This window comes from Oryx dammah, unplaced genomic scaffold (genome assembly GCF_014754425.2).
Source record: "Oryx dammah isolate SB20612 unplaced genomic scaffold, SCBI_Odam_1.1 HiC_scaffold_26, whole genome shotgun sequence".
Taxonomy (NCBI): Eukaryota; Metazoa; Chordata; class Mammalia; order Artiodactyla; family Bovidae; genus Oryx; species Oryx dammah.
The window spans coordinates 886300-907244 of record NW_024070210.1 but is presented as its reverse complement, the minus strand read 5'-3'; the positions used below and the strand labels follow the sequence as shown (position 1 = coordinate 907244).

The following is a 20945-nucleotide window of genomic DNA, read 5'->3' as shown; positions in this document are numbered from 1 at the left end:
CCGGGCAGACCCCTGGGAGGGGAGGCGGCGTTCACACCAGGCAGACCCCTGGGAGGGGAGGGGGCTGGGACACGCGGCAGCACATGAAGTGAGGCGGCTCAGCGGCGCCCTACTCTGTGGCCCGTGGACTGCAGCCTGCCAGGCGCCCCGTCCCCGGGGTCCTCCAGGCAGGAAGACTCGAGTGGGTTGCATTTCCTTCTCCAGGGGGTCTTCCCGACCCAGGGATCGAACCCACGTCTCTTACGGAGCCTGCACTGGCAGGCGGGTCCTTCACCACTGAGACACCTGGGACCCAGCCCATTACACACTGTGGTCGAACTTTTTTCTCAGCGGACAAGTATTTGGCACGTTCTGCAGTTTTACCCAGGAGGAAACGAAAGCCCGGAGATGCTATGTGACGCGCCCGCAGTTATCACGCAGCCCGCACACAGGAGAGCTGGTATTTGAACACGGGCGCAGTCTGACTCCAGTGCCCAGAAAAGTTGACGGTCTCTGTCAGACAGGAGCCTGCAGGCACCTGGAAACTGCGCCTAACTCCCGGGTCACAGAGGCGGGGGCACGCAGGGCAGGGGAGAACGGGGAGGCGGGCGGCGGCCGGACCCCCGGCTCCGAGCGCGGCCCTGAGTCAGTGGCTGTGAGTCGGTCAGTCCCCGCGCCAGCCGGCGACTTGCAGCGTGTGTCTGCCGCGTTGGCCAGCCTTCGGAACCCCGAAGCAGGCCGGGTGGACTCAGACACTAAGGTTCTCACAGAACCGAGCCTGTCCACAAGCTTCCGTTCTGCAGCTCTGCGCTCGTTGCAGGCCTCCGGATGCGGCCCTTCCTGCGGAGCATCCTAGCCAGGCACGTGGATGGGCGCTCAGCCGTACCCTGCAGCGTCTGCAGGAAAAGCCCTGTGTTAGGCACGCGAGCCGGGCGCTTGGTGCCTGTGGGGAGAACACTGAATTTGCTCAGTCGACTAAGCTACTCTCAAGCCCCTCCAAGCCATTCAGAAGAGCAGACATATACTCATGGACCTCAACGAGATCGTTACAAACGAGTCCCCTCTCACCAGGAAAGCCTCCCGGAGATCCTGGGCTGCCTTGGGACAGAGCGTGGGTCCGGAGTAAGGCTCGCGGCCCGCCCGCCCCACAGAGCGCTTCTGCGAGCATCTCAGCGCAGCCCCACTGCTCGTGAACGTCCGCCACCATCGCCTTCTTCCAAGGTGACACGAGCCGGTCCCACGCCGCCCTCCGCTCACGGCTCCGGATGGTTCTCCCACCAACTTAGCGAGCAGGCAGGACCTCTTACCCTCAGCTGACACAGGCAGAAACTGAGCCCCAGAGAGCGAGTGGGCGAGGCCCGCCCGACAGTGCTGGGCCGGCAGGGGAGCCAGGACCCCATCCCTGCCGCAGGGACCCCTCTCCCCCACCCCCCGGTTGGTTTCCTTCTCTCCCATCTTTTATTGACCCCCACCCCAACTATTTAACTCCTGTTATATAAAATATGGGCTTCCCAGGGTGTGCAGTGGTAAAGAATCTACCTGCCAATGCAAGAGATAAAAGAGATGCTAGTTCCATCATTGGGTGGGGAAGAGCCCCAGGAATAGGAAACTCCAGGGAAGTAGGCAACCCACTCCAGTATTCATGCCTGGCAAGGACAGAGGAGACTGGCTGGCTATACTCCATGGGGTCGCAAATCGTGGGACATGACTCGCAGGCATGCACACATATAAAATATAGATACAGAAAGCCAGAGAAAACAAATGTATCACTTAGGGAATTGTTACAAGGTAGAAACCCTTGTAACTATCCCCTATCCCCCAAGCTTGCTGTTTTTTCTTTTTTTTTTTTTTTAAAGAACGAACTCTTGTCATTCAACCCATCCCAATTAACAAGCCTGTCCCTCCATCCAAGGGAGGTATTGGGCTTCCCTTGTGGCTCGGCAGGTAAAGAATCCACCCACAACGAGGGAGACCTGGGTCTGGTCCCTGGGTTGGGAAGATCCCTTGGAGAAGGGAAAGGGTACCCAGTCCAGTATTCTAGCCTGGAGAGTTCCATGGACCACAGTCCATGGGGTCTCAAAGAGTTGGACACAACTGACGACTTTCACTTTCCATCCAAAGTAAATGTGCCCCTGACTTTCACACTCGTTGCTTCACTCCATCTCCTTACAGGTTTATCCCTCAAGTATATATCCTGCACTAGAGTTTAGTCTTGCCTACTTTTTTTTTCTTGATGAGTCTTTAAAATCTCTCTTAATCTACAGGTTCCCCTTCTATCTCTTTCTTTCCGTTACAATTTACCAGTTAAAGAATGTGAGCTGTGTGATGCATGGAGTTTCCCATTGGCTGGAAAACCAGACAGTCATGCAGGTCACCGCAGCCCTCCTTTCCCTGTATTTCTTGCTTCTCGGAGTTGGATTTCAAGCCTTAACCCATTCAGGTTTCATCCCTTTGCAAGACTTTGCTGGTGGCGTGTTCCTCTGGCAGGAGGCACGTCGGGTCTGACTGTGGCTCTTGTTTGATGTTAGCAGCCCTTGACACTTGATGGTTAGATACGTTAATTCACTGGAGTTACAAATGGTGACATTCTGATTCTCTCACTGCATTTTCATTTACTAGCTGCAGTAACTCTATAGGGAGGTATTTCATCTAACAGTCGGGTTTCCATCTCACACAGTAAAGGTAGGAAAAACGTCTGATTCTTTCTTTGTGTCTACTTTGTTGGATACTGAATTAGAACTCATGAATTTAAACACATCTGATGAGACTGCTACAATTCTCATCTTCCTGAAATTCAAGTTGCCCCATGTACAGCCGGAACCCTATGTTAGAAAACATGGCCTGAGAAATCTTTGATAGTTCTCTTGCTGACTGATATGCAGAGATTCTACAAGCTGGTCTTATTTATTTCCTACCCCAGAAATGAATGAGGTTTCTTATCGGAAAATGATACTTCAAGATCACACCCTAGGCGTCAGGGATAGTCACTGCTACTGGGCCAGGCACTGAGTCAGACCTCCTCCCCTCTCCTGTCCCTCTGAAGGACTTACTTCAAGGACTGTCCCTCCTTCTCTCAGCCTCTCTCGCTCGCTCTTTCACACACAAACGTGTGTGTGTATTTACACACATGCACACACAGACACCCAATGAGTTCATATTGACATTTCCAGTTCAGTCATTCAAATTTAGGATTACACTTTGTATATTATATACACTTTATATGTTATTATATATGTACTTTTCTTATATATTAATATACTTTATGTATATTAGCAGATTCTTTACCAGCTGAGCTACCAGGGAAGCCCAGGATTACACTACAGATAACCCACGCTGGAGAGGGTGTGCAGGGAAGGGAGCCCGCCCACACTGTTGGTGGGAACGTAAGGTGGTGCAGCCACTGTGGAGACCAGTGTGGAGGTTCCTCAGCAACTAAAACGAGAATTAGCACATGGTCCCGCAGTCATGTTCCTGGGCGTACACCCAGACAAGACAGCAATTCACGCAGATATGTGTGCCCCAGTGCTCACTGCAGCACTGTTTACAACAGCCAGGACACGGAAGCAGCTGGGTGTCCATCCGCAGACGAGTGGATACAGAAATCGTGGTACACATATACAATGGAATATTACTCAGCTATCAGAAAGAATGCATTTAAGCCAAGTCAGTCCTAATGAGGTGGATGAAGCTAGAGCCTACTCGACATGAATGAAGAATGAAGTGTTAGAATGAAGTCAGAAAGAGACAGACAAACACTGTATATTAGTGCATGCATATGGAATCTAGAAAGCTGGTACTGATGGACCGATCTGCAGGGCAGCCATGGAGATGGATACAGACAACAGACTTGTGGCACCGCGGGGAAGGGGGACGGGGACGAATCGAGAAAACAGCATGGCAGCGCACAGCTGGCCGCACGTCAGACAGAGAGCCAGCGGGGCCTTCTGAGACACAGGGAGCTCGGCCCAGCGCTCTGCGGCCGCTGGAGGGGTGGGGCGGGGAGGGGGAGGTGGCCGAGGGCTAGGAGGGAGGGGCCACACGCACACCTGTGGCTGATGCGTGTTGATGTAAGGCAGAAGCCAAGGCAATATTGTAAAGCGATTATCCTCCCCCCCAAAAAAGCGGTACATATATAACATGAAATACCACTCAGCCATAAAAGTAATGCAATAATGCCAATTGCAGCAACATGGATGCAACTAAAGGTTAGTGTACTAAGTGAAGTAGGTCAGAAGGAGAAAGACAAACAGGCATGGTATCATTTATATGTGGAATCTAAACTACGGTGCAAAACAGCCTCGCAGAGAGAACAGACGTGCAGCCGCCAAGGGAGAGGAGGCCGGCAGGACGGCAGGCGTGGGACTCACAGGGGCAACCAGTACGAGTCGCACGGACGCTCCACCAGGCCCTAGCACGGAGCTACACTCAGTATCCTGCCATAAACCACAGTGGGGAAGGATGCTTTAAAAAGAATGTCTGAATGTGTATCCGTGACTCACTTTCCTGTACAGCAGATTCAGGACTAGAGTTTTTTCTTGATTTTTTTCTGTCTTAAATGTATGCTGTCTTTCTCTCATACCAAGACTCCTGATTCTGAAGGACAGAGGGCAAAAAAGAATGAGAATATTCCATAAGCATTAATCTGCCCTATTTTATGTTGTACAAAATATTTCACGATATCAATACTAATCATACCACCATCATTATGATTACAGAAAAGCTAAAACAAAACCCTTCTTTTCTGTATATGCTATTAGCACTCTCCTTTCACTTATTAGTTTATGGCTGGACTATATCCATTATGAGACAAAGAAATAGGGAAGCAGGACATATGCTTAGAAAAAAAGAAGAGTCAAACACTGAATGCAGACCTCCGAAGAAGAGCAAGGAGAGAAAAGAAAGCCTTCCTCAGGGTTCAGTGCAAAGAAATGCAGGAAAACAACAGAAGGGGAGACGAGAGAGAGAGAGAGCTCCAGAAAATTAGAGGCACCAGGGAACACTTCATGCAAAGATGGGCTCAGTAAAGGACAGAAATGGTGTGGACCTCACAGAAGCAGAAGATATTAAGAGGTGGCAAGAATACACAGAAGAACTGTACAAGAAAATGTTCATGACCTAGATGACCACGATGGTGTGATCACTCACCTAGAGCCGGACATCCTGGAACGCAAAGTCAAATGTGCCTTAGGAAGCATCACTATGAACAAAGCTAGTGGAGGTGATGGAATTCCAGCTGAGCTATTTCAAATCTTACAAGATGATGCTGTGAAGGTGCTGCACTCAATATGCCAGCAAATTGGAAAACTCAGCAGTGGCCACAGGACTAGAAAAAGTCAGTTTTCATTCCAATCCCAAAGAAAGAATGTTCAAACTACCTCACAATTGCACTCATCTCACATGCTACCAAAGTAATGCTCAAAATTCTCCACTCCAGGCTTCAACAGTATGTGAACCGAGAATGTCCAGATGTTCAAACTGGATTTAGAAAAGGCAGAGGAACCAGAGAATAAATTACCAACATCTCTTGGATCATCAAAAAAGCAAGAGAATTCCAGAAAAATATCTACTTCTGGTTCATTGACTATGCTAAAACCTTTGACTGTGTGGATCACAACAAACCATGGAAAATTCTTCCAGAGATGGGAATACCAGACCACCTTCCAGCCTCCTGAGAAATCTGTATGCAGGTCAGGAAGCAACAGTTAGAACTGGATGTGGAACAGTGGACTGGTTCCAAATTGGGAAAGGAGTCCGTCCAGGCTGTATATTGTCACCCTGCTTATTTAACTTATACGCACATCACGCATATCAGCCAGGCTGGATGAAGCACAACCTGGAATCAAGATTGCCGGGAGAAATATCAATAACCTCAGAAATGCAGATGACACCACCCTTATGGCAGAAAGTGAAGAGGAACTAAAAAGCCTCCTGATGAAAGTGAAAGAGGAGAGTGAAAAAGTTGGCTTAAAACTCAACATTCAGAAAACTAAGATCATGGCATCTGGTCCCATCGTTTCATGGCAAATAGATGAAATGGAAACAGTGAGAAACTTTATTTTGGGGGGCTTCAAAATCACTGCAGCCATGCGACTTCAGCCATGAAATTAAAAGACTCCTTGGAAGAAAAGCTATGACCAAACTAGACAGCATATTAAAAAGCAGAGACATTACGTTGCCAACAAAGGTCCATCTAGTCAAAGCAATGGTTTTTCCAGTAGTCATGTATGGATGTGAGAGTTGGACTGTGAAGAAAGCTGAGCGCTGAAGAATTGATGCTTTTGAACTGTGGTGTTGGAGAAGACTCCTGAGAGTCCCTGGACTGCAAGGAGATCAAACCGGTCAATCCTGAAGGAAATTAGTCCTGAATATTCATTGGAAGGACTGATGCTGAAGCTGAAACTCCAATACTTTGGCCACCTGATGTGAAAAACAGACTGATTGGAAAAAACCCTGATGCTGGGAGAGATTGAAGGCAGGAGGAGAAGGGAACGACAGAGGATGAGATGGTTGGATGGCATCACCGACTCAATGGACGTGAGTGTGAGTAAATTCCAGGAGTTGGTGATGGACAGGGAGGCCCGGTGTGCTGCAGTCCACGGGGTCACAAAGAGTCAGACACGACTGAGCGACTGAACTGAACTGAACTGAAGTCAATACAAACTCACTCTGGATTAGCCTCCCTGCTGGATTCAGCCAAGACCTCAAAGTGTCTGTTATGAATATGAACAAAGGATAGAGACTATGCTTAAAGATTAAAGGAAACGATGGGTCAGCGGATAGGGAATCTCAATAGGGAAAGAGAAACTATAAAAATTAACCAAGGGGGATTTTAGAGTTAAAAAGTAAAACTAAAACGAAAAGTTCCCCAAATGGACTCAACGGCAGCTTTGAGATAGCAGAGAAATCATTGAACCTAAAGATAAATTAATAAAAATCATCTAATCCAAAGAACAGAGGGAAAAAAAGGCTGAAGAAAAAGGGACATGTAATGATAAAGCTACTGAAAAACAAAGAAAAAAAATCTTGTAAGTAACAACTGAAAAATAATCACATAGAGGGAAACAACAGTTAAGATTAACAGTGACTTCCCATCAAACATAGTGGAAGCTATCTGCCAAGATACGTGGCTTCAACTCCTGGGTTGAGAAGATCTCCTGGAGCTGGAAATGGCAACCCACTCCAGTATTCTTGCCTGGAAAATTCCATGGGCAAAGGAGCCTGGTGGGCTACAGTCCATGGGGCCACAAAGAGTCAGTCATGACTGAGTGACTGAGCTTTGAGTATATGTTGCATTATACTCAAAATGATGAAAAAAAAAATTATCACCAAGAATTCTATATAGTGTAAAATTGTCATTCAAAAATGATGGCAAAATAAAGACATTCCCAGATAAACAAAAAGTGGGAGAATTCACAGCTAGCAGACACGCGCAATACAAAAGTTTATAGGAAGTCCTTCAGACTGCCGGGAAATGACGACAGGGCAATGTGAAACCACAGGAATGAACCAGTAAGAGTGCTAGAAATGTAAATATTTGAGTAAATATAAAATGCTGTATAAATATACTTTCAAATCTTGTCTCTAAATTTCTATTAAAAATAGGATTGTATGAGGAATTATCATTTTGCACTGTTGTGTTTATAATATATACAGACATTAGTAGCAAAAGAAAGAAGCTGTATCAGAATAAAGAATGAAGCTGCAGTAGAGCCAAACTTTATATTTTACTGAAATAATTGATAACTTAAGATATGTTTTATAATCCATAGAGAAATCACCACAAAATTTTTCAAAAAATACAGGTTAAAAAATCAACAGAAAAATTAAAATGTAATACCTTTATTTGTTTAATACAAAAAAAGAGTAATAGGGAGGAATAAAGAATTCAAAAAAGATATGAAACATATAGAAACAAAAGAGCAAAATGGCAGAAGTAAATTTAATCATTACATGTGAGTGAGCTAAACTTTCCAATCAAAAGGCAGATTTTCTAATACTGGATAAAAAAGTTAACTCCAACTGTCTGCTGTCTACAGGAGATATGCACGAGGTGGGCTTTAATTCAAAGACACAAAATTGAAAGCAAAGGATGAAGAAGATACACTACGGAAACTAACCCCAAGCTGGCTGGAGCAGCTATATTAACATCAGATAAGACAGACTTGTAGTGAAGAAATGTCACTGGAGACAAAAAGACATCTATGAAAAACCTACGGCTAACACCTCGCTTTACGGTGAAAGGCTGAGCACTTTCTCCCTAAGGTCAGGCAGGAGTATGATAAAGAGGTCTGATCGCACCACGTCCATCCAACGCTGTACTGAAGACTCTGGACTGTGCAGTAGGTGATTGTAGACACAGGAGACATATAGCTTGAAAACGGGGAAGGAAAGCTGTGTTTATTCACAGATGACACAATCCCATACGGAAAAATCCTAAGTCATTAATCTGTTAAAAATTATAAGAACCAGTTAACAAGTTTAGCAAGGTTGCAAGATAGAGCATCAATTTATAAAAATCAATATATATATATGAGAGCAAAGAATAATCTGAAAATGAAATTAAGAAAACAATTTCGTTCACAATAGCATAACATGAATAAAACGGGAACAAATTTAAAAAAATTTAAAACCTAAAAAACTGCAAAACGTTTTTGAGAGAAATTAACGAGACTCTAAGTGAAAGAAGAGACAGCGGATGGGAAGATTCGCTGCTCTTTGCGGCCCCGTGGACTGCAGCCCACCAGGCTCCTCTGTCCACGGGATTCCCTAGGCAAGAGTACTGGAGCGGCTTGTCATTCCCTTCTCCAGCGGATCTTCCCGACTCAGGGATCAACCCTGAAGCTCCTGCATTGCCGGTGGGTTCTTTACCGCTGGGCCACCCAGGAAGCCTGTTGTTACTGTGGTCATCCCCCTTAAATCGGCCTAGAGATCGACTGCCACCCGTACTAAAATCCTCGGAGGCACTCTCTTTTCGGTAGAAATTGACAAGATGATTCTAAAATTCACACAGAAATATCAAAGACTGAGATAGACAAAATAATTTTGAAAAAGAACAAAGAGGACTTACACTATCTAATTGCAAAATTTACAATAAAGCTGCATATTCAAGACGGTATGCTGTTGACTTAAAGATAGATATATAATGACACAAAATACAGATTCCAGAAATAAATCTTTATATTTATGCTCAATTAAGTAATTTTTACTAAAGTGTGAAGACAGTTTAATGGGAAAAGAGTTGATTTTTCAACAAATGGTGCTTAGACAACTGGATATCTAGATGCAAAAAAAAAATTAACTTACACTCTTACTTCACAAGATACGCAAACATTAACTCAAAATAGATTAGAGACCTAGCTGTAAAAGCTAAGACTATAAACCTTCTGGAATAAAACACAGCAGAAAATCTTTATAGTCTTGGATTTGGGCCAAAATTTCTTAGATATGACGCCAAGGGATGATCTAAGAAAGAAAAGCTAGTTAAGCTGGACTTCATCAAAATTAACTTTCCCTCTTCAACTGACATAATTGAAAAAAATGAATACCAGCCAGAGACTGGCAGAAAATATTTGCAAAGTATGTCTCTGCCAAAGGTTTTGTATCCAGAAATACATGAGGGACTCCTACAACACAGTAAGAAGACGACAATCCGACTGAAAACGGGGCAAAAGCTCTGAACAGATGTTTCACCAAAGAAGATGCGGGAATAGCTAACAGCCACATGCAAAACTGCCAAACATCATTAATTGCTGGGGAAATGAAAATTAAAACCACGATGAGACACCGTGACAAACCCACTGTGTGTGTGTTAGTCGTTCAGTCGTGCCCAGCTCTTTGCAGCCCAGGCTCTTCTGTCCATGGGATTCTCTGGGCAAGAATACTGGAGTGAGTTACCATTTCCTCTCCAAACCCACTAGACTGGCTTTAATTTTAAAACTGACAACACTAAGGGTTGGAGAGAACGGAAAGAAGCTGGAGCGCTTACATTGCTGCTAGGAACGGCACTGTTAGATGGCACAGTCGCTAAGGAAGACAGCTTGGCGGTTTCTTACAAGCTAAGCAGAAACGTGTCGCCCTTTTGTCTGGTGCCACTTGGCCAGCTTCCATTTTGCTCTCGGCATCGTCCTCGTCGTGGGGCCCCGTCCCAGCAAAGAGCCCTAGTGGGGTGGTTCCAAGTCTCCGGAGGGGCCGGACCGCTCCAGCCCCTCAGCTCTCACTTGGCGAAACTCTTTCATTTTCAGCTGCAAATCCCAAATCGGCCAGACAGGCTTTCCAGCAGTCTTGCTGGCTATTTCTGGGTCTCCTGTCTGCAGGCCCTAGAATACCCCCTTGCTGCCTTCTGCTTTCTCCCACACAAATCCAAGTAGCATGCTCGTCTCGAGCTGCTGCAGCCTGTCCCTGTTAGCTTGTATATACTTTGAGGTTCATGAGTACGTTTTGTCATCTACTTTTGTTCTAAATGTCGTTCATGGGTTTTGGTTTTGCTATCTGGTTATTATTTTTTTAATGTCAAGATATGAGAAGACCCCCCGAACTCTGCTGCCACTGCTGTTATCTGCCCAGATTTCTCAGCTGCTCATTCGAACCTTCTCTTCTAAAGTGAAAGTGTGGTCAGTCGCCGAGTCGTAGCTGACTCTGTGAACCCACTGACTGTAGCCCCCCAGACTCCTCTGTCTTCCAGGCCAGAACACTGGAGTGCGTTGCCACTTCCTTCTCCAGGGTATCTCCTTGACCCAGGGATCCAACCCTCGTCTCTGGCACTGCGGGCGGATTCTTTACCGTCTGAGCCCCAGGGAGCTGACAAACCCCAATTCATCACGCTTGCCGTGTGCCAGGGACTGTCCAAACACCACCCACTAAGGCTCTCAAGCTGCCACACAGCACCATGAAGCGGGCACTGTTGCTACCCGCAGTTTCCAAACGAGGGAAACAAACCTCAGAGAGGTCAAGGTCGCAGCGTTTTGTGAGAAAGGATTCACACCCAGGTTGCTGGCTCCAGAGGCAGTGCTCACTCACCCCTAGAGAGTGCTGCCTGCCAGGAGCACAAGTGTGTCGTCCTGCCTGGGGGCCACGACCACCGTCCCCGCCCGCCCCCCCCGCAGGCCTCCTGAAGACCGGAAAAGACGGGGAAATCGCACCGTCCCCCAAAGACCGAGTTCAAGCCAGCTCTGAGAAGCGCAGTGAACACACCCAGGCCAGTACCCCCCTCCCGCTCCCGGACCCCCAGCCCGTCTCGTCACCGCCGAGCCATCACAGGTGCTCTAATTCTTTGTTGACATCTTTGTCCTCCCCATGAGCTCATAGAACACTTTTTATTCATCTCAAATCCCAGAGCTTATCCTAGAGACTGGCAGCCAGCAGGCTCTCAATAAGTGTCCATGGAATTGAGCAGGCAATAGCGTCTCTTAAAAAAAAAAGAAAATCTAGCTCAAAATGTACTTGAAAGCAATATAATTGCATCTTAAAAAAAAAAAAAAATTCTGTAATTCAGAGGTTTTACCAAGCCTGGCTAATGAGTTTTTCTGGGTATTTCTTCAGAAGAAATACAGTATCAGATTCTTCCTGGTATTTTAACTGCTTGTTTCCAACATGCAAAGATTGCTGCTTCTGATGCTAATTTGCCAGGGAGATTGAAAGGAGAAGCAGCTCCCACGCCCTTCAACCACGCGCCTGCCAGCAAAGAGACGATACCCAGGGAAGAGCCGGCAGAAGCAAAGGCGCGGCCCCAGAGTCTCCTGGGAGTGAAAAGAAAAACACGCACCCAAACAGAGAGGAAGGTGCAAAACCAAACGTCAGCTGAAAGAAGCAATTCATTACCTGTTGCGAGTCTCACAGTTTCATGCAGGACTTTGCTGTGAGAACACAGAACGCTACAACTATGTTGTAGCTGTGTTTACTGATGTGCGGATCAGTGGCAGCCATTGCTCCACAAATATGAAGGCAGGTCTTTGTAAGAGAATGTATGGCTCCTCTCCTTTTCAAGAGAAGCTTCTAGCATTTCCTAAGAACAGTCATAAATGCTCCAAAGATATCTCAGTCATTTTCTGGGCTTTAGCTCAATCTCTCTGTGACTCTCTGCAAGAGTTGACTAAAAATACCTCTGCAAAAAAAAAAAAAAAAAAAAAGAATAGAGAGAAAAGTGATGACTTAGAAACAGGTAGGAAATATCTCTTGAAAAGAGCTGGGCCTCGACCCCATGCCCTGCCCTCACAGGACACATTCCGTGTTTGGCACCCACGCCCGGGCAGCGGGGGAGCAGGTGGATGAGCACGGCCCGGCTGGGAGCTGGAGCAGGGAAGCTGCTGGCTTGCCCACAGCCCCGCCACCCACCCCACCTCCGCAGCAGGCACATCTGGAAGTCACCGAATTACCAAGAAAGCTCCCCGCAGTCTGACAGGCGCACAGAGGGTGAGATCTGGCTTTCTCCTTGACCAGACGGGACATGAATTCCTCTTTCCCAGCACACACGTGTCATTTCAGCAGTCTGCCCTCGAGCCGCTGCCTGCAAGGCCCACACTGACACAGGCCCGAAGGCTCCTGCGTCCAACTTCACTCCATGAGACGTCAACTCGAAAGAGCTACAGACTAAAAAAACCACGCGGGTCTGGGAGGCTCTGGGAGCATAGCTTCTCAACACTAAGCTGTGGAAGAGGATAACACGCTCCTGAATCCAGACGTGTCTGGGCTGAAGGAAGGAGGCTGGCCAGCACCACGCTGCCACCCAGAGATGAAACAGTCCGCCAGACCTGCCTGGGGGTTGTTGTGCAGGCACTAGGTCGTGTCTGACTCTTGGCAACCCCATGGACTGCAGCCCGCCAGGCTCCTCTGTCCATGGGACTTCCCAGGCAAGGATACTGGAGGGGGTTGCCATGCCCTTCTCCAGGGGATCTTCTGCACCCAGAGATCGAGCTGGTGTCCCCTGCATTGGCAGGAGGATTCTGCACTGCTGAGTCACCAGGGAAGCCCCCTGCTTGGGGAGCATCTTATAATGCAGCTGGCATCACTGGAAAGAGCCTTATCTGAGAGATAAGGCAGACAGCAGAAGCCCCTGTGATGAGCCCGGAAAACATATTATTTCTGATTGAGGACGAGGCGACGATTTGGTCCCTGGCCCCCTCCACCCTCTTTCAATGGAAAGACATCACCTTTCAACGTCCAGGAAGATCTGGAAGGCCAGAGCACAGCTCCGCCCTCCCACTAAGAAGCTGCGGCAGGAGCAGTAGCTCCGTGAGCCCCGTCCAGGCGGCCGCGTCCACCCTGCACCCCAGGACCAGAATCCAGCTCAGCCCTTAGCACTCAGTACACACGTGCTGTATTAACTCATTTTAAAGAAAACACACAACTGTCAGCGTCCATGAGCCACCACCATCCCTGAACATGAGAGGTTCACTCACTCACTCACTCCTTTACAGACAACCGTAGACAGACACAGACCCCTCCCCAACCCAAACAGACAAAAATTCCTGGAACTTGTACACCAGAGATGGGAGGCAGACAACAAACAGCTCAGGAAAAAATATATAATGCAGGCAAGGGTTAACAAATTCCTTTCCTCTCCGGCTTGAGAATCTGACCTTAAGTTAACTTTTTTAGTTCTGTTTCTCTGGAAACCTAATTAAAGACACCCACAGAATGTCAATTATGTTAGGAGGCAACATTGCTTATGATAAAAATGACCCCTGATTGATAACTTGCATCTGGACTGGAAGGAGCTATAAACATCCGACGGGGACACACAGCTTCGGGCTTCCTTGACTGTGATGACTTACAACTGAGCATCTCCCCAGGGAGACATTAAGCCAAGTCACAGCCCACGCCTACTTGAGGCGAGGTTCCTTCTCCAGAGCAGGAGCTGCCATTCCACGACAGGGAGGGCGAAGCTCTCGGGGGGGCTGGATGGACACTCCAGCCCACAGGCCACGCAGGAGAGAAGCCCCTGCCCCTGCCCTGCTGGCAACCTTTGATTCTAGTCTAGGTCCGTCTCAACAGACAGATGCCCAGTGCGGCGAGTGAGTCTCGTGGGCTGGAATGCTAAGCAACCTGCGAAGATCCCTGTAAGCTCTGTTCACCGGATACTCGATGCTGGTTAAGTGCTGTTTGCTCAGTCATTCAGTCGCATCCGACTATAGCCTGCCAGGCTCCTGTGTCCATGGGATTCTCCAGGCAAGAATACTGGAGTAGGAAGCCATTCCCTTCTCCAGAAGACTTCCGGACCCAGAGACTGAACCTGGGTCTCCTGCATTGCAGGCGGAATCTCCACCAGGGAAGCCCAATGCTGAGAAAAATGAACTAGAGCAGAAGAGTGGGCTGGTTGAACCACGTGCCTCTGGTGCCAGTTAGGATCCTTTCAGGTCTAAACAACACTTCCCACCCCACTTTGCCTTTGCGAGTTAGCTCCTGTTCACTGATTCATCTTCAGGCTCTGCTTAGACACTTGCTGGGGAAACCTCCCCTGCCTGCCCACCAGGCCCAGGTCAACTTCCTTTGCAGATGGAGTCTCACAGCAATGGGTACCTTGCCTCCTGAGCACCATCTCGGGGTATAGGGATATAAGGACCCGGTTTCTTTCTGAGAGCAAGAAGCACATCTGGCTGCTCACCATGTCAACCCCAGCACCTGGGGAATGTCTGGCAGGAGTGGGAGCTGAGTAAACCCTGGCAGAACAAGTGAGTGTTCGAACAAGCCATCTAAAACTAAACAGAGGTGGGCAGTCTCCTCACTCCGCACTCCATGTTCCTGCTGTGTCTGTTCATTGAGGACACCCCGTCCAGAGTACGACCCGAGAGTCCGCCGGCTAACGCTGCCATCTGTATCAGAAAATTCCAGAGTCAATCTCCGGTTGTAGCAAGAGTTATTGGGAAATATATTACAAAAAAAAGTTAATTTTGATTTTGAGACACCACTGTTATATAACCATCTCTTTTGGGGGAACTTGGGACCCTGGTGGCTCAGAGGTTAAAGCGTCTGACTCCAATGCAGGAGACCTGGGTTCGATCCCTGGGTTGGGAAGATCCCCTGGAGAAGGAAACGGCAACCCACTCCAGTATTCTTGCCTGGAGACTCTCATGGACAGAGGAGCTTGGCGGGCTACAGTCCACGAGGTCGCAAAGAGTCGGACACGACTGAGCGACTTCGCTTTCCCTTTCCTTTGGGGGAACTTGCAAAGTGAAAGGCTAAATTTAAAAAACATAGTATTGCCTTCTCCTTTGCTAAGACTTAAGCCCACTTGTAGTTATTTATTTTCCTGTTGGACTAGAAAATCCACTGGGATCTTTTGCTGTCTCTACCCTAGCTCCTGGCACATAAATGTTTGATGGATGAATAAATAAGTGAATGAATAAACAAAGACTCTCCCCCTTCCCCCCCATTAAAACAGAAAATCACTAAACAAAATCTTAGATAAGCTCAGGGTGAAGAACTGGGGTAACTTCCTGCAGCCGCTCATCTTCAGGGAATTCTAGCTCTGAATGGTGGCTGACGGGGCAGCCTGCAGCTGGGAGAACCAGGCGGGGAGGGGCCTTGAGAGCTGCCGTCAACTGCCAGTTAGTTCAGCAGCCCCCTCCCCTCCCCTCCCCTCCCCATCTCCCCTCCTGAAGCCAAGGACCGCCCAACATGGAGGCACCCACCGTGCTGGACGCTGGTGGCACTTCGGTGACACAGGCCTCTAACACTCAGATCACGCAGCACTTGGGAAGTGCATGGAAAGCAACCAACTACCCGTCCCCATGGAAAGCGGTCCCGGAGTTTCATAAGGAAAACTGACAAAGATTCCTTTGTTTTCGTATTGAAGTCTTGACAGCATTAAGGGATGAGCCAGACCCAGTCTACACTGAAACGAAAGACAGACGCTTTGGCCGACGCTTCTTACGTAAATAATGACCCCTAGGACACGACTGAGCGCCTTCCCTTTCACTCTTCACTTTCCTGCACTGGAGAAGGAAATGGCAACCCGCTCCAGTGTTCTTGCCTGGAGAATCCCAGGGACGGCAGAGCTTGGTGGGCTGCCGTCTATGGGGTCGCACAGAGTCGGACACGACTGAAGCGACTTAGCAGCAGCAGCAGGCTGACTTTAAAAGCCCTTATTTTCTGAGTGTACTGTATTCTTTGCTGCCCAGCTATGTATCTTCAAGAAGGGCACACTAACTGGGCAGTTGGTGCCAGCAGTGAGGGAACCGAGTGGGCTTCGGGAGGCACACAGGCCGCAGCACGGCCGCCAGCTGGCTGTGTGACCCTGGGTCAGTCACCCTGCCTTGTTTAATCCCCCCCTCGTTTTTAACACTTTCAGGTTTACAACCACATTGGCAGGAAAGTACAGAAATTTCCATATGCCCCCTCACCCCAAATACACAGGCGTCAGCAACATCACTCACGAGAGTGGTCTTTTTTTTCACACCAAGGATGACCTTCACTGATGCATGTTCATCACCAAAGTCCACGGTTCACCGGAAGGTTCATGGTAAGGAAGACAAGAGCACTGCACATTCCGCGGGTTTGGACGAAAGTCTAACGACACTGATCCGTTACCGCGGGCTCCCTGGTGGCTCGGCGGTAAAGAGTCCGCCTGCAATGCAGGAGATGCCGCTTTGACCCTTGGGTGGGGAAGATCCCCAGGAGGAAGAGGAAATGGCAGCCCACACCGGCATTCTTGCCTGGGAAATCCTGCCGGGCCACAGTCCATAAGGTTGAAAAGAGTCAGACAAGAGTTAGGGACGCAACAACAACAATCCTTCAGGATAAGGGCACACGAAGCACTCTCGCTGCTCCAGAAAACTCACAGAGTCTGCACTCATCTCCCCTCTCCCCAGGCTCCTGGCAACCGCCGATCTTTTTACTGTCTCCATAGTTTGGTCTCTTCAAGAACGGCATATAATTGGGGTCTTTGCTTTTCCTTTGAAAAGAGAGCTTCAAAGCCTTTACGTCTGTAAGAACACTCAGGGCCCACCCACAGGGGCTGAACAGTTCTAGGTGGCAAGTCACCCACTAACTACCGCAGCTCTGCTTCCAACACGCAGCTCTGTGGCCGGGCCCGCCCTGCAGCACACGGAGGCACAGGGGTCACGTGCAGGGTGTTCATGGGACGGCCACAGGTCTCGGGCTCCTTGTCACGATGAACCCAGATTCCTGTGGCGTGTGTCGCAAACAGATGAGTCGTTTCTGCAGGCAGACTGCTCTGAACACAACGCCACACTGCCTTGTCTACGGTTTCCCCAACCAAAATGCAAACCCCATCATGGCAGGGACTGGGTCTCACTTGTTCACTTAGAAGAGTGTTTGGTGCTAATAGATAACCTAGCGAGGTTCTAGATGAGTATTTATTGAATGGTCATTTCAACATGATTTCTCTGGGTCTCAGAGTTCCCGTCTCTAAAGGACCCTGATTTTTTCTTTTAATGTGAAAGCGAAAGTTGCTCAGTCATGTCCGGCTCTTTGCGACCCCATGAACTATACTGGAGTGGGTGACCTTTCCCTTCTCCAGGGGATCTTCCCAGCCCAGGGATCAAACCTAGGTCTCCCACATTGCAGGAAGATTCTTTACCAGCTGAGCCACAAGGGAATTTTTAATGTGCTCTAACTCATTTCAGACTCTTTAGTCCAAAATGCAGCACTTGGATGCAATCTCAAAAACGACAGAATGGTCTCTGTTCGTTTCCAAGGCAAACGATCCAACATCACAGTAATCCAAGTCCATGCTCCAGCCGTAACCTGAAGAAGCTGAAGATGGACAGTTCTATGAAGACCTACAAGACCTTCTAGAACTAACACCCAAAACAGATGTCCTTTTCATTATAAGGGACTGGAATGCAAAAGTAGGAAGTCAAGAAACACCTAGGGTAACAGGCAAATTTGGCCTTGGAGTACGGAATGAAGCAGGGCAAAGGCAAATACAGTTTTGCCAAGAGAATGCACTGGTCATAGCAAGCACCCTCTTCCAACAACACAAAAGACTCTACACATGGACATCACCAGATGGTCAACACCGAAATCAGACTGATTATATTCTTTGCAGCCAAAATGGAGAAGTTCTATACAGTCAGCAAAAACAAGACCGGGAGCTGACTGTGGCTCAGATCATGAGCTCCTTATTGCCAAATTCAGACTTAAATTGAAGAAAACAGGGAAAACCACGAGACCATTCAGTTGACCTAAATCAAATCTCTTACGATTATACAGTGGAAGTGAGAAATAGATTCAAGGGATTAGATCTGATAGACAGAGTGCCTGATGAACTATGGATGGAGGTTCGTGACACTGTACAGGAGACAGGGATCAAGACCATCCCCATGGAAAAGAAATGCAAAAAAGCAAAATGGCTGTCTGGGGAGGTCTTACAAATAGCTGAGAAAAGAAGAGAAGCGAAAGGCAAAGGAGAAAAGGAAAGATACACCCATTTGAATGCAGAGTTCCAAAGAATAGCAAGGAGAGATAAGAAAGCCTTCAGTGATCAATGCAAAGAAATAGAGGAAAACAACAGAATGGGAAAAACTAGAGATCTCTTCAAGAAAATCAGACATACCAAGGGAACATTTCATGCAAAGATGGGCTCGATAAAGGACAAAAATGGTCTGGACCTAACAGAAGCAGAAGATATTAAGAAGAGGTGGCAAGAATACACAGAAGAACTATACAAAAAAGATTTTCATGACCCAGATAATCATAATTGTGTAACCACTCACCCAGAGCCAGAAATCCTGGAGTGTGAAGTCAAGTGGGCTTTAGGGAGCATCACTATGAACAAAGCTAGTGGAGGTGATGGAATTCCCGTGGAGCTATTTCAAATCCTAAAAGATGATGCTGTGAAAGTGCTGCACTCAATATGCCAGCAGACTTCGAAACTCAGCTGTGGCCACAGAACTGGAAAAGGTCAGTTTTCATTCCAATTCCAAAGAAAGAGAATGCCAAAGTGTGCTCAAACTATTGCACAATTGCACTCATCTCACATGCTAGTAAAGTAATGCTCAAAATTCTCCAAGCCAGGCTTCAACAGTACCTGAACTGTGAACTTCCAGATGTTCAAGCTGGATTTAGAAAAGGCAGAGGAACCAGAAATCAAATTGCCAACATCCATTGGATCATCAAAAAAGCAAGAGAGTTCCAGAAACATCTATTTCTGCTTTATTGACTATGCCAAAGCCTTTTGACTGTGTGGATCACAACAAACTGTGGAAAATTCTTTAAAAGATGGGAATACCAGACCACCTTACCAGCCTCTTGAGAAATCTGTATGCAGGTCAAGAAGCTACAGTTAGAACTGGACATGGAACAACAGACTGGTTCCAAATCAGGAAAGGAGTATGTCAAGACTGTATATTGTCACTCTGCTTGTTTAACTTATATGCAGAGTACATCACGAGAAACGCTGGGCTGGATGAAGCACAAGCTGGAATCAAGATTGCCGGGAGAAATACCAATAACCTCAGATATGCAGATGACACCACCCTTTTGGCAGAAAGCAAAGAACTAAAGAGCCTCTTGATGAAAGTGGAAGAGGAGAGTGAAAAAGTTGGCTTAAAACTCAGCATTCAGAAAACTAAGATCATGGCATCCAGTCTCATCACTTTATGGCAAATAGAAGGGGGAAAGGCGGAAACAGTGTCAGACTTCCTCTTCCCCGGCTCCAGAATCACTGCAGATGGTGACCGCAGCCCTGAAGTCAGCAGACGCTTGCTTCTGGGCAGGAAAGCGATGACACACCTAGAGATGTGCTGAAAGCAGAGACGTTTCTCTGCCGACAAAGGGCCACATCGTCAGGGCTATGGTCTTCCCAGTGGTCGTGGTCCAGTTGTGAGAACTGGACCATAAAGAAGGCCGAACACCAAAGAATTGATGCCTTCGAACTGTGGTGCTGGAGAAGACTCCTGAAAGCCTCTTGGACAGCAAGGAGGTCAAACCAGTCCGTCTTAAGGGAGATCAACCCCGAATATTCACTGGAAGGACTGATGCTGAAGCTGAAGCTCCAGCATTTTGGTCATATGATGCAAACAGACGGCTCATTGGAAAAGTCTCTGATGCTGGGAAAGACGGAGGGCAGAAGGAGAAGAGGGCGTCAGAGGACGAGATGGCTGGATGGCATCACCGATGCAATGAGCGTGAACTTGGGCAAACTCCGGGAGACGGTGAGGGACAGGGCGGCCTGGCGTGCTGCCGTCCAGGGGGCGGCAAAGAGTCACGACTGGGGACGGAACAACAGCAGCCACAGCAACGGCCCATCTGGACTCTGGGATTTTCAGATTCCGTACCCGACCATCAGCTCCACTACTGTGAGAAGTTTTCTTGTTACTGAAATGACTTGTGTGAAGCGCTTAGCACAGGTGACTGGGTTGACCCAAAATCTTCCAGACTCAAGACTGCCTGAAGGACAAGAGGCATCACCGGGTGGGCGTGGCGGCCAGGCTGCAGGACCCACACTGGTCCAAAAGCTTCGCCCGAAGCGGCTGTGAGTAAAGGGAGCAGCCACCTACATGGACCCGCACTCTCTCCATCAGCCCATCTTCCTCTCAGTCAAACGCACACATGGTTCTTGCTGAGGTCACAGTGTAGCCTATGGCCAAAAGCAAGGAACAGGAACCACATCTGACTGGCGTGGGGGCACGATTCTTCTGGCACTAGATTCCGGCCAAATGAACCACCCTAGTCTGGGCTCTTCCGGGTACCCCGCCCTTCTCCACACCTGGAGAAAGAATTCCCTGCCCTTCGCCTCACGTTTAGCCTTCCGCCGTCTTTGCACCATCCATCCTCCAGCAAGAAGCCCGCCTGGAAAGGAACGGGCTCGCGTCCGCGCCTCTCTCCGCGGGCGAGCCGCCGCGCTGCGCGGCCCGCGGAGTCTCACCCGGCGCCTCGCCCGCGCTGCGCGGCCCGCGGAGTCTCACCCGGCGCCTCGCCCGCGCTGCGCGGCCCGCGGAGTCTCACCCGGCGCCTCGCCCGCGCTGCGCGGCCCGCGGAGTCTCACCCGGCGCCTCGCCCGCGCT

At 48.4% G+C, this 20945-nt stretch overlaps 1 protein-coding gene and 1 non-coding gene across 8 annotated transcripts in view; both read right to left on the bottom strand.

The window, feature by feature from the left end:
- TTC7B (tetratricopeptide repeat domain 7B) overlaps positions 1-20945 on the bottom strand; it is a 240733-nt gene that overhangs the window by 146833 nt on the left and 72955 nt on the right. The window lies entirely within an intron of this gene.
- On the bottom strand, positions 17037-17163 carry LOC120853794. Its single transcript, XR_005718850.1, has one exon. It is a non-coding gene; the product is annotated as a small nucleolar RNA SNORA11 (small nucleolar RNA).